The 16,635-nt window shown below is 42.8% G+C and overlaps 1 long non-coding RNA gene across 1 annotated transcript in view; it reads right to left on the bottom strand.

Moving 5' to 3' along the window:
• Positions 1 to 16,635, bottom strand: part of LOC138352890 (uncharacterized) — a 460,756-nt gene that overhangs the window by 27,822 nt on the left and 416,299 nt on the right. The window contains exon 2 of the long non-coding RNA XR_011222928.1: positions 9,835 to 9,906. This is a non-coding gene — a long non-coding RNA (uncharacterized lncRNA). The remainder of the gene's footprint in view (positions 1 to 9,834; positions 9,907 to 16,635) is intronic.

Raw genomic sequence — 16,635 nt, 5'->3', positions numbered from 1 at the left:
TTCTAGGAGGTGACTTCAATACTGACCTGTGTCAACAAAATAGCCCTCAAGTCGACTATTTCCTAAACTGCATGAACTCCTGTATGCTAATCCCCACAATCACCAAGCCCACCCGAGTCACTCAAACATCTGCCACTACCTTGGAACACTTATGGACTAACGTAGTAGCTCCCCTTGCATCTGGTATAATCACTGACGGAACTGACCACTATTCTACCTTCCTCATAGCAAACATGAACATAACACCACCAACGAACAAGAAACTTACCTTCAGGTTTCACAGTGAAGCAGCAATTGACAATCTCACAAATGCACTTCACAATATAAACTGGAATCTGAATGTAATAATACACAGGATATAAATTCATTAGCTAATTAACCTCTTCCTTTCCAAAACTCTGAGTCTTTACAACACTCATTTTTCTCTCCTCACCAAGCAAGTAACCGGCTAAAAATTAGACAATCACTGGCTCACAAGTGGCATAATCAATCAATAAGAAACATGAATATGAAAAAACCTTAGGAATGGCCTAGTTACAAAGGAAGTAGTTAAGAGGTACTCAACAATGCTTACCAGTATAATAAGAAAAGCAAAGCTTTCCTATTGTGAGTAGATTCAAAGAAACAAAAGGCAACATGAAAAGCACTTGGAGAGCCATCTCTATCATCCTAGGAGCTAAACAACATTCACGTAACCAGATAAAACTCTCCAAGGATGATTATACACCTGCAACAGATCTTGAAACGGGAACAGAATTTAATAGGTGCTTGGTGCTAACCTTGCCAGAAAATTTCCAAAGACTCAGACACATATTACCACATATCTTTCAGGCAGCTATCCAAATTCTTTTCTCACTTTCACCAATCAGCCCTACTGGTGACTCATTGAATCACTGAATTGTGTCCATCATTCACTCACTGGAAACCAAAGCTGGGAACATTAGTGAAATACCATCTATGGTATACAAGAGCCCCTCCCATGCCCTTGTGCACCCAAAGCTCTGCTGTTCAGCAAATCTCTAGTATGTCATTCATTCCCTGATATCCTTAAAAAAACAAGAGTAACGCCAGTTCATAAAGGTTCATCCGACAGACATAAGCAATTACAGACCATATCAAATCTACGTATATTATCAAAAATATTTGAACAAATTATTTACAAACAGCTCTACTACCACCTAAAACCTAAAATTCACCATACTAAAAAACCTACCTAAAATTCAACATACTAAGTCCCGGTCAGTCTGGCTACCGCTCCTTAAAATCGTTGAAAATAGTTCCAACGATGCAATTATTAGTCTCCTTGATATAATCTACTCAGCCCTTGACAAAAATGAGTTTCAGATTCGACTCTTCATTGACCTGAGAAAGGCCTTTGATTCTGTTAACCATAACTACCTCTTACTTAAACTCCACCATTATGGAATCCGAGGCCTTGCCCTGAACTATATATGATCCTATCTTAGTGACAGACACCAATATGTAGCCATCAATGATAAAACCTCTCCCACTCTACCATTAACCATAGGAGTGCCACAGGGCAGCATCCTGGTGCCGTTCCTATTTCTTATATACATCAATGATCTGCCTAATGTCTCTAACATTCTTAAACCTATATTATTTGCTGATTATACTACCTTCATCTACTCAGACCCCAACCCACACACAATAATGTAAATAATGAATTAAAAAAAGTCCATTTATGGATGTCAACCAACAAACTCATATTAAACATAGAAAAGACCTACAGCATCATATTTGAAAGCAAATCAACAAATTCAATTCTGCTTCGATAGACAATGTTAACATCAGCAATAGAAAGATCGAAAGTTCCTTGGCCTATACTTAGACAAGAGACTCAACTTCAGCACCCACATACAACACATTACCAAGAAAGTCTCAAAAACGGTTGGTATACTCTCTAAAGTCAGATATGTTCCAAACTCTGCTCTCCTCTCACTATACTGCACGCTAAACTATCCCTATCTTACATATGGTATCTGTGCATGGGGTTCAAACACTGCAAACCACCTCAAGCCCATCATAACCCAGCCAAAATTTACTATCAGAACAATTGCAAACTCTGCTTTCAGACAACACTCAGAACCCCCTCCCCTGTTTAAATGCCTGAGCATGCTATGCATAAACTCACTCCACACATTCTCCATTCTCTTGTGCCATTACATTTTCAAAACCCTGCTCTTAAATGCAAACCCTGTTCTGAAACTCTTCCTGGACAGATGTAATAGAACCCATAATCACCACACCAGAAATAAATATCTCTTTGGTATCCCCAGAAGTCAAACTTAATCTGTGTAAAAACACTATGCAAATAAAGGGACCTAGTCTATGGAACTCACTCACTAACGAATTGATAAGCTGTCCAACTTTTGCCTTATTAAAAAAAAAAGTGCCTAATTTCACCTTCATATTCCTACTTAGTGCTTTTAACTCGCATTGTATCTAGTGCTACCCAATCCGCCAATATATGTACATGAACCTTTACATAACATGTACATTACTTGTAACATGAACCCTTGTAATCATTGCTATCCTCTTATATCATGGTGTTACTCTGAATGCATATTTTACTTCAAAATACCTTTAAATATTCCTCAAATTATGCTACAATGTACCTGTTGATAACCCTCAAATTTTATTTTAATGTACCTACTAATGTCAAATTTTCTTATAAATTACCTACTTAAAATTATCTGTTAGATTAATGACCTGCCTGAAACGACATGCGTGTTAGTGGCTTTACAAGAATGTAAAGACATCAATGTTATGTATTTTCATAAACCCAATGTACCTTCTTGTATATGTATATATATATATATATATATATATATATATATATATATATATATATATATATATATATATATATATATATATATAACTTTAGAACACTTTCCCACCAGGAGACTCGAACCCTAGCCAGCACAGAAGCCTTCCAGCAACTGGCATAACAGGTACGCCTTAACCCTCTCCACCACCTGCTCAGACCCTTAAAAGAGATGGTAATTTCGGAGGGTTAAGGTGGTGGTGGAGAGGGTTAAGGCGTACCTGTTATGCCAGTTGCTGGAAGGCTTCTGTGCTGGCTAGGGTTCGAGTCTCCTGGTGGGAAAGTGTTCTAAAGTTGTATACTTGACTCTCGTGTTTAGGAGAGTTGTGCCTTAAGCATAGACACTGTGTCTTCCCATATTAACAGGGACTTGATGAAATTAACGTCTAAATGACCCCTCACTTGCTCTAGTGCTCTTGGGAGGTGGTGATCTTTGTGGTATTTAAATACTCCGAAATTACCATCTCTTTTAAGGGTCTGAGCAGGTGGTGGAGAGGGTTAAGGCGTACCTGTTATGCCAGTTGCTGGAAGGCTTCTGTGCTGGCTAGGGTTCGAGTCTCCTGGTGGGAAAGTGTTCTAAAGTTGTATACTTGACTCTCGTGTTTAGGAGAGTTGTGCCATATATATATATATAAATAAATAAATAAATATATATTTATACAAAAGTATTAACATGCAGCTTATATTTCTGTCTTTATGATGACATAGAAAACTTCATTTATTACAGTATCAAGAAGTTTTTTAAGTTAACATTGATCTTCTAAAGGTCGTAGTTCCCATTGATAGGGAGAGCGCTGGCCAAAAACCTTGTTCAAAATATAAATATCTTTCCTATCTAATAAGATGAATCCATCTCTGTGATGGATTCACAAAAACTATTTTATTTCTACCACTCTGATAACATATACAAATATAATCTTTATTTGTGAATCTCTGTTAATTAATTAATTAATTAATTAAGCAATATATCAGAGAGAGTGTAGGGTTTGGTGTTTTATGAGCGAAAAAGACATGGGTAGTTTAAGTAGTGAACAAATACCAATGAATAACGTTAATATCTATATAACAAAACTATTGTCCTATGAAGTTTATTTAACTTCAAGTCACGTTTTTTTTAATAGAGATTGAATGTTTTATGGCTATTTATGCAGGATATTATTATATTATCAAAGAAGCAGCAAAACAACTAAAAAATCTGGACGATGTAACAATAAGAGAAGCTGACATGACAGCGGCATATGTAATGATTACTACCCAAGAATGCATGAATAAAATCAGCGACATCCTCAGTGATGACACTACATTTCAACGAATCACGAGGAACCCTGTGGAAGACCTTAAACGCAAAGTGAACAAAACTATTACTAGGTAACAGGTAACCCACTATGCTCAATAATCTGCCAAATACCAACTCCAACCTATCACCTGGCAAAAAGGCTTAACGAACTCCTAACTCCATACACTCCAGGCAATTACAATCTACAATCAGCAGATTTCCTAGAATTAATCAAAACCACACAGCCCGATGAAATTATTGCTTCCCTGGATGCTGAATCCCTATTTACCAACGTCCCAGTCGACACAACCATAGGAATGATACTGGACGAGTATACAGAGACGAGAGCACCCCCAAATTAGACATATCCGAGCCACACTTCAAGTCTTCTCGAGGCATGTACAAAGGAAGCCCCTTTCATCAGTCCGCAAGGTAACATGTATCTACAAATAGACGGAGTAGCAATGGGCTCCCCCTTAGGAGTGTTATTTGCTAATTTTTACATGGGAACTATCGAAGATAGAGTCTTCAGTAGTAGGTAAGCACCAATTGTATACTGCCGTTATGTAGATGACATATTCGTCATAGTGAAAGACTCTGATGAACTAATTGATCTAAAAAGCCATCTAGAGTCAGTCCTCTGATTTACAAATGAAAATAGTGAAAATAACAGGTCTGCCATTTTTGAATGTACTAATAACAAAAACAGGAACCTCTTTATTAGTGAATGCCTCCTTCAGGGCATATAATTCTGTTTGCAATGTTGAGCACCCACTACTCATGCTCCAGTAAGCTTCATGGTTGGTAGTGTAAACTGCTGCCCCAGCAGAACCTCTTTCTTGATCAACTGATCCGTCTGTGAAGATATGAGTCGTTGAAGGTCTTGAGATGGTTTCCAGTTGTCGTTCTATGACTGCTTTGAGCCTCTGCGAAATGTATACTCATTGTTCAATCCATTTGTTCACACCTGACCCCATTGTTCGATCCACTTGTATTCACCTGATCCACTAACAGTATAAATATGAATGTCCTGTACTGTAACATCACTTGAGAATGAACCATGTTGGTTCAAAATGTTGTGTAAATTTTATAATAAGTGTAATACATTCTTCAGTTATTTATTTCTTTTTTTCTTCACCTCGAACGAACATGACTTTTGGAGAACTCCTCTTTCAATTAAACCCGGACGCAAGAGCACTAGTCAAAGGGATAGAAGCCTTAAACCAGAAAATAATAAATACAGAATATGCAGTCATATTCAGTGAGACATGTATAAATGAAAACCTGCAGTCAGTATACACCGATATACGCATTACGATATATAAATACGCATTCTTCTTGTTTATATCAGCACTTAAATTTGCGACAATTTGAGCAAAGATGTGCGACGACTGGATCACTGTGTTCAGGAGGCTGATACGCCAGCAAACACTCTCCAGGCAACCATATATCTTGCATAAGTCAATCAACAACATTGTCGCTTGGACTGTCGACTTCCTATGGTGTCACCTGCAGCATATTTGCTTTTAATTTCGTTATGAAATTAGATTATTTCAGAGTAAGAATAGGTTTGATCATGTTCTGCACTCAGCACCAACTTTATAGTAAATATACCATATTTCTTCATTACTCATGTAATGCTAGCTGGCTCTGAGGAGCTTGTGGTGACTTTGGGTAGCTTTGAGTAATTCTACAGATCACACTGTTGGTACAAATACAGTAGTGGCTACTTCAAGTTTAAGTGTGAAGAGAAAACTTGAAAACAAATAGCTAAGTCTTGGAGAGGATACGACCAGGGAATGCAGGAAGAAGAGGTAATGGTACTGTGGTCAAGAAAGTAGAAGAAGGTAAACCATCTGAAGTAGCTGCAGTTGAGGAAAGCAGACTATATTCGGAGAAAGGAAAGGAAGGTATGTTCTGTGAAGTCACAAGTGGTGAATTTTTGTAATTGATGGGAAGTTAGTTCCCTTGAAATTGGACACTGGTGCTGCAGTGTCAACACTGTCTAGAGACAGCGTTGACAGTGCCAATTATGGCACTGTCAATTATTGTCAATTATTGGAGACAGTGCCAATTATGTTACAGCCCTACTGGGTCGCAACCGGGTTCTTTTCTGGTGTTATAAGAATTCGGGAATCCGGCCCCAAGTTAGTAGAGGCTTTCAAGGGATGTGTTCCGTAACGCAAGTTAAATTGAAGGGGGAGGGATACAAATGTTCTGATATATATAAAATTACACCACCACCATAAATAAATATATAACAGTCACATGGGAGTTATAAATACACTCTAAAGTACAGAATTGTCTTCCTCTGAAGACACAGGATGCTCCACGGTGCTCACGATGAGTAGCTCTGGTTCTCTTCTTCGGCCCACGATGAATCCTCTTTGATTCTCTCGGCGAATCTACCCTGGCCACAGGCCAGCCAAATCACAGTCCCACTGGGTGCTCCGTCGTGGAGGCCTTCAACCACAATCCAGCCTGTAGCTGACAGGTTCCAATCAGCTTCGCTGTGTAGGCCACTCCACGACCGATACTAGGGTTGCGAGCCCTAGGCAGGAGCCTTGTGTGATTCCGCTGATCACTCTCCTCTCTCAGTACCACAGTGGCTAGTCTCTTCCACCAGCCAGCCCCGGATAAGGCGATTCCTGATACTGCCACGTCACAGGCAGGCTAACACTCTCAACAGTGTTCGTCCGGGGGTGACTCACAGCTTCTTCAGAGCAAACTCGTGGAGAGACTTTGGCTGCCTTGGGTAGACTGATTCATCGTCCAATACAGCAGTCCCAGGTCGACTCTGTAATCAGACACGTCATTAGTACTGGGACTAGGGAACCTCACTTACAGGCTTAGACACAAACATCCACCTATCCACTCCATAGATGGCGTTGCAGTCTAAGCGCCACCTCACCAGAGGTCAGCAGCGGCTATGTTACGAGCTGATTAAGACGGGAATCCAGCACCTGTGGCCGGTATATCCCGTCCTCACCAGATGGCGTCGTCCATTTAGAGGGGGTTTCAGGAGCGGACCCACAGATGGCATTGTCGTCACAGCTCCGTGTTACGACGCTGGACTCGGGTCCGTAACAGTGGGCAGATACGTTACAATTAAATGTTAAAATGTGGAAAATCATTAAGTGCATACGATAGTGCCAATTATTGTATCGTATATGTTAGAGCCAATTCCACATAGTGAATGGGCATCCCCAATTGTACCAGTGTTGAAGGCAGACCGCAAAATCCATGATAATCTGTGCAGATATTTAAAGAATTAAATAACCTAATTCATTGTAAAAAATACCCATTACCAAAAATAGATGAGTTGTACCTGGGTTGCAAGGGGGAACAAAATTTTCTAAGACTGACCTGAAATATGCCTACTTGCAAACTCCTGTAGATGCAGAATCAGAAATTGATAGTTATTAATTTTCATAAAGAGTTATTTAAGTGTAAAAGTCCCTTTTGGACTCTCCTCGTCTCCAGAAATTTTTCAGTGATTCATGTCCCATTTGTTAGTAAACATTGAGGGTGTTGCTATCTTTTTAGATGACATTATTGTATGTGGGGAGAATGAGGAAGAGTATGATACAAGATTAGAAAAGGTTTTGAATCTTCTGCAAGAGCACAATGTGAAGATTAATGCGGGTGAAACAGCAATGAAGACCAATGTCATTGAATACCTGGGGTACCATATTTCAGGTAAGGGCTTTACTCCTCACAAAAACGTATTTACTATATAGCCCCCCCCCCCCAAGCCCCAACATCAGTGGGGGAAGTACAGTCTTTTGAAGGCATGGCGACATACTTTTTGTAAGTTCGTGAAGAACTTTTTAACAAAATTAGCTGACTTGTATAAATTATTGAAAAAAAGAGCTAGAGTTAGGTGGGCAGCGAATGAGAAGGATTTCAGGAATATTAAGCAGGAATTGATAAATTCTCCAGTGCTCACTAATTTTACTGGTAAACTTCCTTTAAAACTGGAGATTGATGCTTGCCCAGTACGAGTGGGCTGAGTATTATTACAGGAAGTAGATGCCAGGAAAAAGCGGTCTGTTTTGCTAGCAAGAAATTATCTCATGCAGAGAAGAATTATTACCAATTAGAAGAAGCCTTAGATTTAGTTTATGCTGTAAAAAAACTGAGGTATTTTCTGATGGGTAGGAAACGTCTTGCTAGAACAGACTTCTAGAACAGAACAGAAGGCTAGAACAGAAAAAAATCCTAACCCCTGTTAAGATTGTTTGGTAGAGGTAAACAAATTCTAGTTAATGATAATACTAGAATTCAACTATGGGCATTGCTACTTTCACAGTTTGAGTATGAATTGGTATTAAAGTCAGGCAAGGATAATGTAGTGGCTGAGCATTAAGTAGATTGCCTGTTACAGAAGAGTTTAATTCCAGTATTCCAGTGGAATATGTTAACCTGGTGGAATCTATGTCTTTTGAGGATATTTCATTCCAGACTATTAGGAAGGCAACTGGTGGAGATCCCAAATTAAATCTGTTGAAGAAGAATCTCAAATATGGCTGGAATGATAATTTATTATTGTCAGAGTATGCTGCGGTAAAGGCTGACCTTAGTATTCATCAGGATATACTCTTATATGGGAATAGAATGGGGGTTCCTCTGGAACTTAGATGTAAGATTTTGGAACATTTAGGCCATAATGGCATAAATGCTATGAAAGAAGAAGCTAGAAGTTAGGTTTGGTGGCCAAAAATGGACCAAGATATTGCTGAAGTAACTAAAAATTGACACATTTGCTTTAAGAATTATCAGAAACCACAGGCCCCAGTACTTTCCTGGCCATGCACTGGGAAACCCCTGGTCTAGACTTCATATAGATTATGATGGACCTATGGATAACAAATATTACCTAGTGGTGGTGGATTCATACACAAAATTTATGGATGTGCATGTGTGTAATTACTGTTTAATAGGTTCTTCAACGTGCACATGGTAGCAGTAAAGACAGACCTAGATAGAGAAAAATCTGTAACTAGCTCGGCCAATCAGTTGGCTCTGGGAGAGGAAGTTTTGTTTAAAGAGGAAGATGCAGTATATGCAAGGAATTTTGTAATGGGTAATGGGTGACCCATGCAAAGGGTCACTGGGAATTTTGAGGTCCCATCGGGTGTGGATGAGGCAAATAGGGATGCTCAAGCTAATAATGAAGGGGTAACACCTGCAGGAGACAGGAAGGCAGAGCAAGGCTCAACAGGGGTAATGTGGATACAGATAATGCTAGGGATTCTGCTGTTAGTAACTCAGAAGAAGGTTCTCCAGATGTAACGGGCCCAGAGTCCCAGTTGAGAAAATCTCGAAGAGTCATACAACCGCCTGATAGACTTAACCAGTAGGCGGTTTAATTCAGAGGGGAGGAATGTTAAGGTTAAGGTATTTTGTAGGATTAAGTTAGGTGCCGTTATTTTGTAGGACTCGCCTACTCAGTGAGTAGGTACATAGGTGAGGTGCATAATGTTTCCAGCAGATGCTCTTTTATAAGTATTGTAAATAGTAAGTCATGTAACCTATAACCGGTGAATACTCTCTCTCTTTCGGTGTGGGTGTGTCAGTATAATCAAAATAAGGAGTACCAACATGTCGAAAATCGTCTTCTACAGTCAATACATTATTGAATTTTACATCATAAAGTTTGTGAGACACTATTACATTACATAAAAATATATAATTTTAACAATCGTACCTAATACAAGTGATCACATCCTCGTTGTTTTGATCAGTCCCGAAGTCGGTGGAATGTGAGTCCAGTCTCCTCCTGCAAGAAGAAATATTCACATTAATTTTGGGAAAATCAGTGAGTGATGCTACAGAAATAAGGAACGGAGGACAACATTGTATAACAGCTTAAGTTTTCTGCCTATTGACATCATCTTGTTAGATGTTGAGAGTCATTCACTAATGACCTGCTGGAAGATATAAAATATCTAGTTATAGTCAGCTCTCACCGGCAGCAAACCATTCAAAAACCCAAAAGAAATTTATGGAGGAATTTCTAGAGCAAATGCCCGCCAAACACACACCGAAACTACGACGTTGGTACAACGTTCGAACAGGGATTTACAGGGAAATTTTGCTTTTAACAAGATGTCGTTTAAGGATTTACCTCGTTTCTAAGCTACCATCTTGAGGTTGTCCTGAGATGATTCCAGGGCTTAGTATCCCTGCGGCCCGGTCCTCGATCAGGCCTCCTTTTTGTTACACACTCCCAGGAAGCAGCTTTCTAACTCCCAGGTACCTTTTTACTGCTAGGTGAACAGGTGCATCAGGGTGAAGATACTTTTTGCACATTTGTTTCTGCCTCCACCTAGGATCGAGCCCGGAACCTCAGGACTAAGAATCCGAAGAGCTGTCCACTCAGCTGTCAGGCACCATGGATATTTCTTGTGGGAATTTCTTCCATGCTTGATGATTTCCGTGTGGCCTCCTTAGATATTCCCAGAGGTTAAGGAGTTATCTCCGGAGCTGCCCTGCAATTCTTGGAATATAGAGGGATGAGAGGATTAGCCTCTCCTTAGTTGGCTGTTGTTCCCTGTGTTGTAACAATGAAGATCTGGTTCTTTGTGCTAACTTTATAACTGCATCTTGTAGGATTTTACCAGAGTATTCTGTGTCTGAAAAAATCCCAGAGACGCTTGAGGACCCCCCCCCCCAGTCTCTCCCCATCGCTATTTGTTTTAGTGAGGTTCCCAGGGAGTAGGGCAGGACCTTGTTAATGACAGTGGCTGGCCTGACGAGTAGTGGAGATGTGAGTGAGTGTTCGTTTGTTTGTAAAAGATTCTTGTTTGAATCATCCTGGGTTTGTCGAAATAAACGTGTCCAAAACGTTCAGTGCTGTTTCACTAATTTCTAGGGTGAAACGGAGCTTAAGTTGGACTCCATTTGTCCAGGAGAAGAAAGCTGTGAGATCGTGTTCGCCTCCCATCATTACTCCAAAACTATCATCTATGTAGCGCCGGTAGATCCGCCGCTGGTCTGTACTCTTGTCTGGCCGCTTCAAATCTTGAGTGTGTACAAATATTTCCGCGTTGGCTACGCTGCTAGATGCCCCAGTCACCATCCCTTTAATTTGTGTGTAGGTCTTCCCGCGGAAAGTCCTGATGGTGTCTCTTATGATATGTAGTATTGCCTCTTGTAGGAGCTCTATGATCGGGGACTTCCAGAGACCTGCCTCCTGAAGTTCGTGCAGGATCTTGTGGCCATGTCAAAAAATGTCGCCACTTGCCATGCTGCTTCTCGTTGCGGAATACTTGGGTACAAGGATAGTGCATCAAGCGAAAATACACATATTTCTTGAGGCAAAAGGTCGCTATAGTTCCGCAAGCATTCAAGGAAGTCAGTAGTATCCTTTAGTCGTTCCGGGAGAAGGTTTAATAGCTGTGTGAGTAGCTCGGTACAGATGAAGTTAACAGGTTTTGTTGGTGCTTGGCAGCCCCTCAACACTGGTCAGTCTGGCCATGAGCCTGTTCTAACCTGTCTTTATAAATTTTGGGGAGGCTGTACAGAGCCGTAACTTTCGATGGAAAGTTAAGAAAAATTATGTCGTCTCTGCTGTGAGACACCTTCCTACTCCCTGGGACTCCGACTGAAAAAATAGTCAGTGATGGCGAGAGACTAGAGGGTATTCTTTAGTGTCCAGGGGATTTTTTTCAGACACAGTGGATACCCAATAAAATCCTACAAGATACATATAGAAAGTTTGCATAAAGAACCAGATGTTCATTACTACAACACAGGGAACAACAGCCAACTAAGGAGGGGCTAATCGTCCCATCCCTCTATTTTCCAGGAACTGCAGGGCAGCTCCGGAGATAACTCATTAACTGCTGGGGATAGCTAAGGAGGCCACACGGAAATCATCCATCATGGAATTAATTCCCACAAGAAATATCCATGGTAGCTTGGTGTGGAGTTAAATCCTTAAATGACATCTTCGTGAAATCAAAATCTATCAAACCCAGACACACACCATAGGGTCAAGGAGACCCTCCAATATAACAAACCTTTCAGTTGTATAAATTGCTTGACAACACTGCACTAACTGCGAGTTCTCCGCGATTTGTTTACATACTTCCAGTCGGAGGCAGTTGGGGTGTGGTGACAAAGTTAGAGACGTCGGAGATCATCCTGGGTTATAAAACGCCTTCCTTGTTACGAAACCCGACCGCTCAGTGGGTCAAGTTCCCGGTCGCCGCGATGTGACACATTCTCAGCACATCATCCTCACCATCACGGCGAATCCGTCTACATACGAGGCCAGCTCCTGGACCCCATTCATGCTGGGAGTCTCGGCCTAAACTATTCTTAGTTCGAGGCCGTTTCACAAGTGTCAAAATGGAAGCAAGCCCAGGTAAGAACGGAAGCACAGACAGGATGTCCGCCCCTTCTCGTGCTCAGAAGTGAAGGGACGAGTGGCTGCCAGTCGGCGTCTTCTGGGTGTGACGTCACCGTCTTGCAGGATGCTGACTAGTCCACACCGCCTTCTCTTGCTCAGTTTATACTCGGAAACTCCTAGCATTTCCTGGGGCATCCCCACCTCGTCCAGGAAGAGGTACATCAACTTCTGAGCCTTCCTCCTCCTCCTCACAGTATGTCCTTAACTAGTCGTGAATCTAATTAGTCTTTATCTTATTAACACGTGAAGGCAGCCGAGGCTACGACCACTCACGTGAAGGCAGCCGAGGCTACGACCACTCACGTGAAGGCAGCCGAGGCCACGACCACTCACGTGAAGGCAGCCGAGGCCACGACCACTCACGTGAAGGCAGCCGAGGCCACGATCACTCACGTGAAGGCAGCCGAGGCCACGACCACTCACGTGAAGGCAGCCGAGGCCACGTCCACTCACGTGAAGGCAGCCGAGGCCATGACCACTCACGTGAAGGCAGCCGAGGCCACGTCTGCTCACGTGAAGGCAGCCGAGGCCACGACCACTCACGTGAAGGACGCCGAGGCCACGACCACTCACGTGAAGGCAGCCGAGGCCACGACCACTCACTGTCGGAAAATCCGACACCATTTAACAATAATATCATACAGACAGATAAGAGCTGTGTTATATAAACAAGTTACCCATAGAAAACGTAACTTGTAGTGGAATTACCGTCTATAGAAAACGGGATATCATCACCACATACTATTATAATTCACCAGCTATTCTGCTGGGAATTGTTCTTAAATACATTAGTCTTTGGACTTTACCATCATAAAACATCTTATATAAATTAACTTAATTATCAATATTAAAGTAGAGTAAATGTGACCCTTCTATCACTTTCTGACATGTGGACAATGTAAGCCAGGCGTCAGAGTGAGGAAGGAGGGCAGCCATTGTTTTGTACGAGACCAGAGGCTCACACGGGAGCAAATTCGGCTCCTGTTAATTTTACTTGGACGTAGTGTTATGGAAACCAAAAGTGTACCATTTTCAACACGCTGTCTACAAATTCAAGTTAAGTGTTCTTTCCGAAACCCATGTATCTTCATTTATGGCCATTAATGTCATTATATAGGGTGACCTGGTTAGAGCACGTGGAAACCTCAAACTAAAGGTAATTAAGCCAGGTCTTCAATGTTCCATGTACAGTATTTTCTCTGATATAGCTTGTCATATATAGGATTCTGGCTTTACAGCTAGCGCCCTTTTAACAGGTCAAGACGAGGATGCATAGACTTTGTGCACCAGTTACTGGGTGATGGAAGCTACCTCAAAGAGGATAATTTGGTGTCTACACCCTAGTTATACCTGGTGGACTAGCCTGCTGTACTATAAGATAAGGAACCTCTTCAATGTATGTAGTTAATTCTGTAGTTAGATTGGCTGCATATATATAAATATAAACCCCCCTAATGTGTAGAGGATCGATTTGTGAGATTATGAGATTATTGCAGAAATACAGTCCACATATCATTATACAAATTGCTATCGAAGTATATAAATTAACGTAAATATAAATTCATATAAATTAAATAAATATAAATCTCACAGGTCGGTTCCCACACTCACGTGAAGGAAGCCGAGGCCACGACCACTCACGTGAAGGCAGCCGAGGCCACGACCACTCACGTGAAGGCAGCCGAGGCCACGACCACTCACGTGAAGGAAGCCGAGGCCACGTCCACTCACGTGAAGGCAGCCGAGGCCACGACCACTCACGTGAAGGCAGCCGAGGCCACGATCACTCACGTGAAGGCAGCCGAGGCCACGACCACTCACGTGAAGGCAGCCAAGCCACGTCCACTCACGTGAAGGCAGCCGAGGCCACGACCACTCACGTGAAGGCAGCCGAGGCCACGTCCGCTCACGTGAAGGCAGCCGAGGCCACGTCCACTCACGTGAAGGCAGCCGAGGCTACGACCACTCACGTGAAGGCAGCCGAGGCCACGTCCACTCACGTGAAGGCAGCCGAGGCCACGACCACTCACGTGAAGGCAGCCGAGGCCACGTCCACTCACGTGAAGGCAGCCGAGGCCACGACCACTCACGTGAAGGCAGCCGAGGCCACGTCCACTCACGTGAAGGCAGCCGAGGCCACGACCACTCACGTGAAGGCAGCCGAGGCCACGACCACTCACGTGAAGGCAGCCGAGGCCACGTCCACTCACGTGAAGGCAGCCGAGGCCACGACCACTCACGTGAAGGCAGCCGAGGCCACGTCCGCTCACGTGAAGGCAGCCGAGGCCACGACCACTCACGTGAAGGACGCCGAGGCCACGACCACTCACGTGAAGGCAGCCGAGGCCACGACCACTCACTGTCGGAAAATCCGACACCATTTAACAATAATATCATACAGACAGATAAGAGCTGTGTTGTATAAACAAGTTACCCATAGAAAACGTAACTTGTAGTGGAATTACCGTCTATAGAAAACGGGATATCATCACCACATACTATTATAATTCACCAGCTATTCTGCTGGGAATTGTTCTTAAATACATTAGTCTTTGGACTTTACCATCATAAAACATCTTATATAAATTAACTTAATTATCAATATTAAAGTAGAGTAAATGTGACCCTTCTATCACTTTCTGACATGTGGACAATGTAAGCCAGGCGTCAGAGTGAGGAAGGAGGGCAGCCATTGTTTTGTACGAGACCAGAGGCTCACACGGGAGCAAATTCGGCTCCTGTTAATTTTACTTGGACGTAGTGTTATGGAAACCAAAGGTGTACCATTTTCAACACGCTGTCTACAAATTCAAGTTAAGTGTTCTTTCCGAAACCCATGTATCTTCATTTATGGCCATTAATGTCATTATATAGGGTGACCTGGTTAGAGCACGTGGAAACCTCAAACTAAAGGTAATTAAGCCAGGTCTTCAATGTTCCATGTACAGTATTTTCTCTGATATAGCTTGTCATATATAGGATTCTGGCTTTACAGCTAGCGCCCTTTTAACAGGTCAAGACGAGGATGCATAGACTTTGTGCACCAGTTACTGGGTGATGGAAGCTACCTCAAAGAGGATAATTTGGTGTCTACACCCTAGTTATACCTGGTGGACTAGCCTGCTGTACTATAAGATAAGGAACCTCTTCAATGTATGTAGTTAATTCTGTAGTTAGATTGGCTGCATATATATAAATATAAACCCCCCTAATGTGTAGAGGATCGATTTGTGAGATTATGAGATTATTGCAGAAATACAGTCCACATATCATTATACAAATTGCTATCGAAGTATATAAATTAACGTAAATATAAATTCATATAAATTAAATAAATATAAATCTCACAGGTCGGTTCCCACACTCACGTGAAGGAAGCCGAGGCCACGACCACTCACGTGAAGGCAGCCGAGGCCACGACCACTCACGTGAAGGCAGCCGAGGCCACGTCCACTCACGTGAAGGAAGCCGAGGCCACGTCCACTCACGTGAAAGCAGCCGAGGCCACGACCACTCACGTGAAGGCAGCCGAGGCCACGTCCACTCACGTGAAGGCAGCCGAGGCCACGACCACTCACGTGAAGGCAGCCGAGGCCACGTCCACTCACGTGAAGGCAGCCGAGGCCACGACCACTCACGTGAAGGCAGCCGAGGCCACGTCCACTCACGTGAAGGGAGCCGAGGCCACGACCACTCACGTGAAGGCAGCCGAGGCCACGTCCACTCACGTGAAGGAAGCCGAGGCCACGTCCACTCACGTGAAGGCAGCCGAGGCCACGTCCACTCACGTGAAGGCAGCCGAGGCCACGACCAATGACGTGAAGGCAGCCGAGGCCACGACCACTCACGTGAAGGCAGCCGAGGCCACGACCACTCATGTTCATAACACCAATTAATAACAAACTGGCCTCGGGTCTCCACCTCTGACACGCTACCAGTCAGCAGAAGGGAGACATTGTATTGGAAGTCCGAAGACAGACATGTTCTCATTAATTGTATGTTGAACAGGCAATGTCTCACACACCTTGTGAAAGCCTTGGTCTTGTATCGCACACCTTGTGAGAGCCTTGGTCTTCTCTCACACACCTTGTG

Source organism: Procambarus clarkii, chromosome 55 (assembly GCF_040958095.1).
Source record: "Procambarus clarkii isolate CNS0578487 chromosome 55, FALCON_Pclarkii_2.0, whole genome shotgun sequence".
NCBI classification, from domain to species: Eukaryota; Metazoa; Arthropoda; class Malacostraca; order Decapoda; family Cambaridae; genus Procambarus; species Procambarus clarkii.
This window is presented reverse-complemented; position numbering and strand designations above follow the sequence as displayed.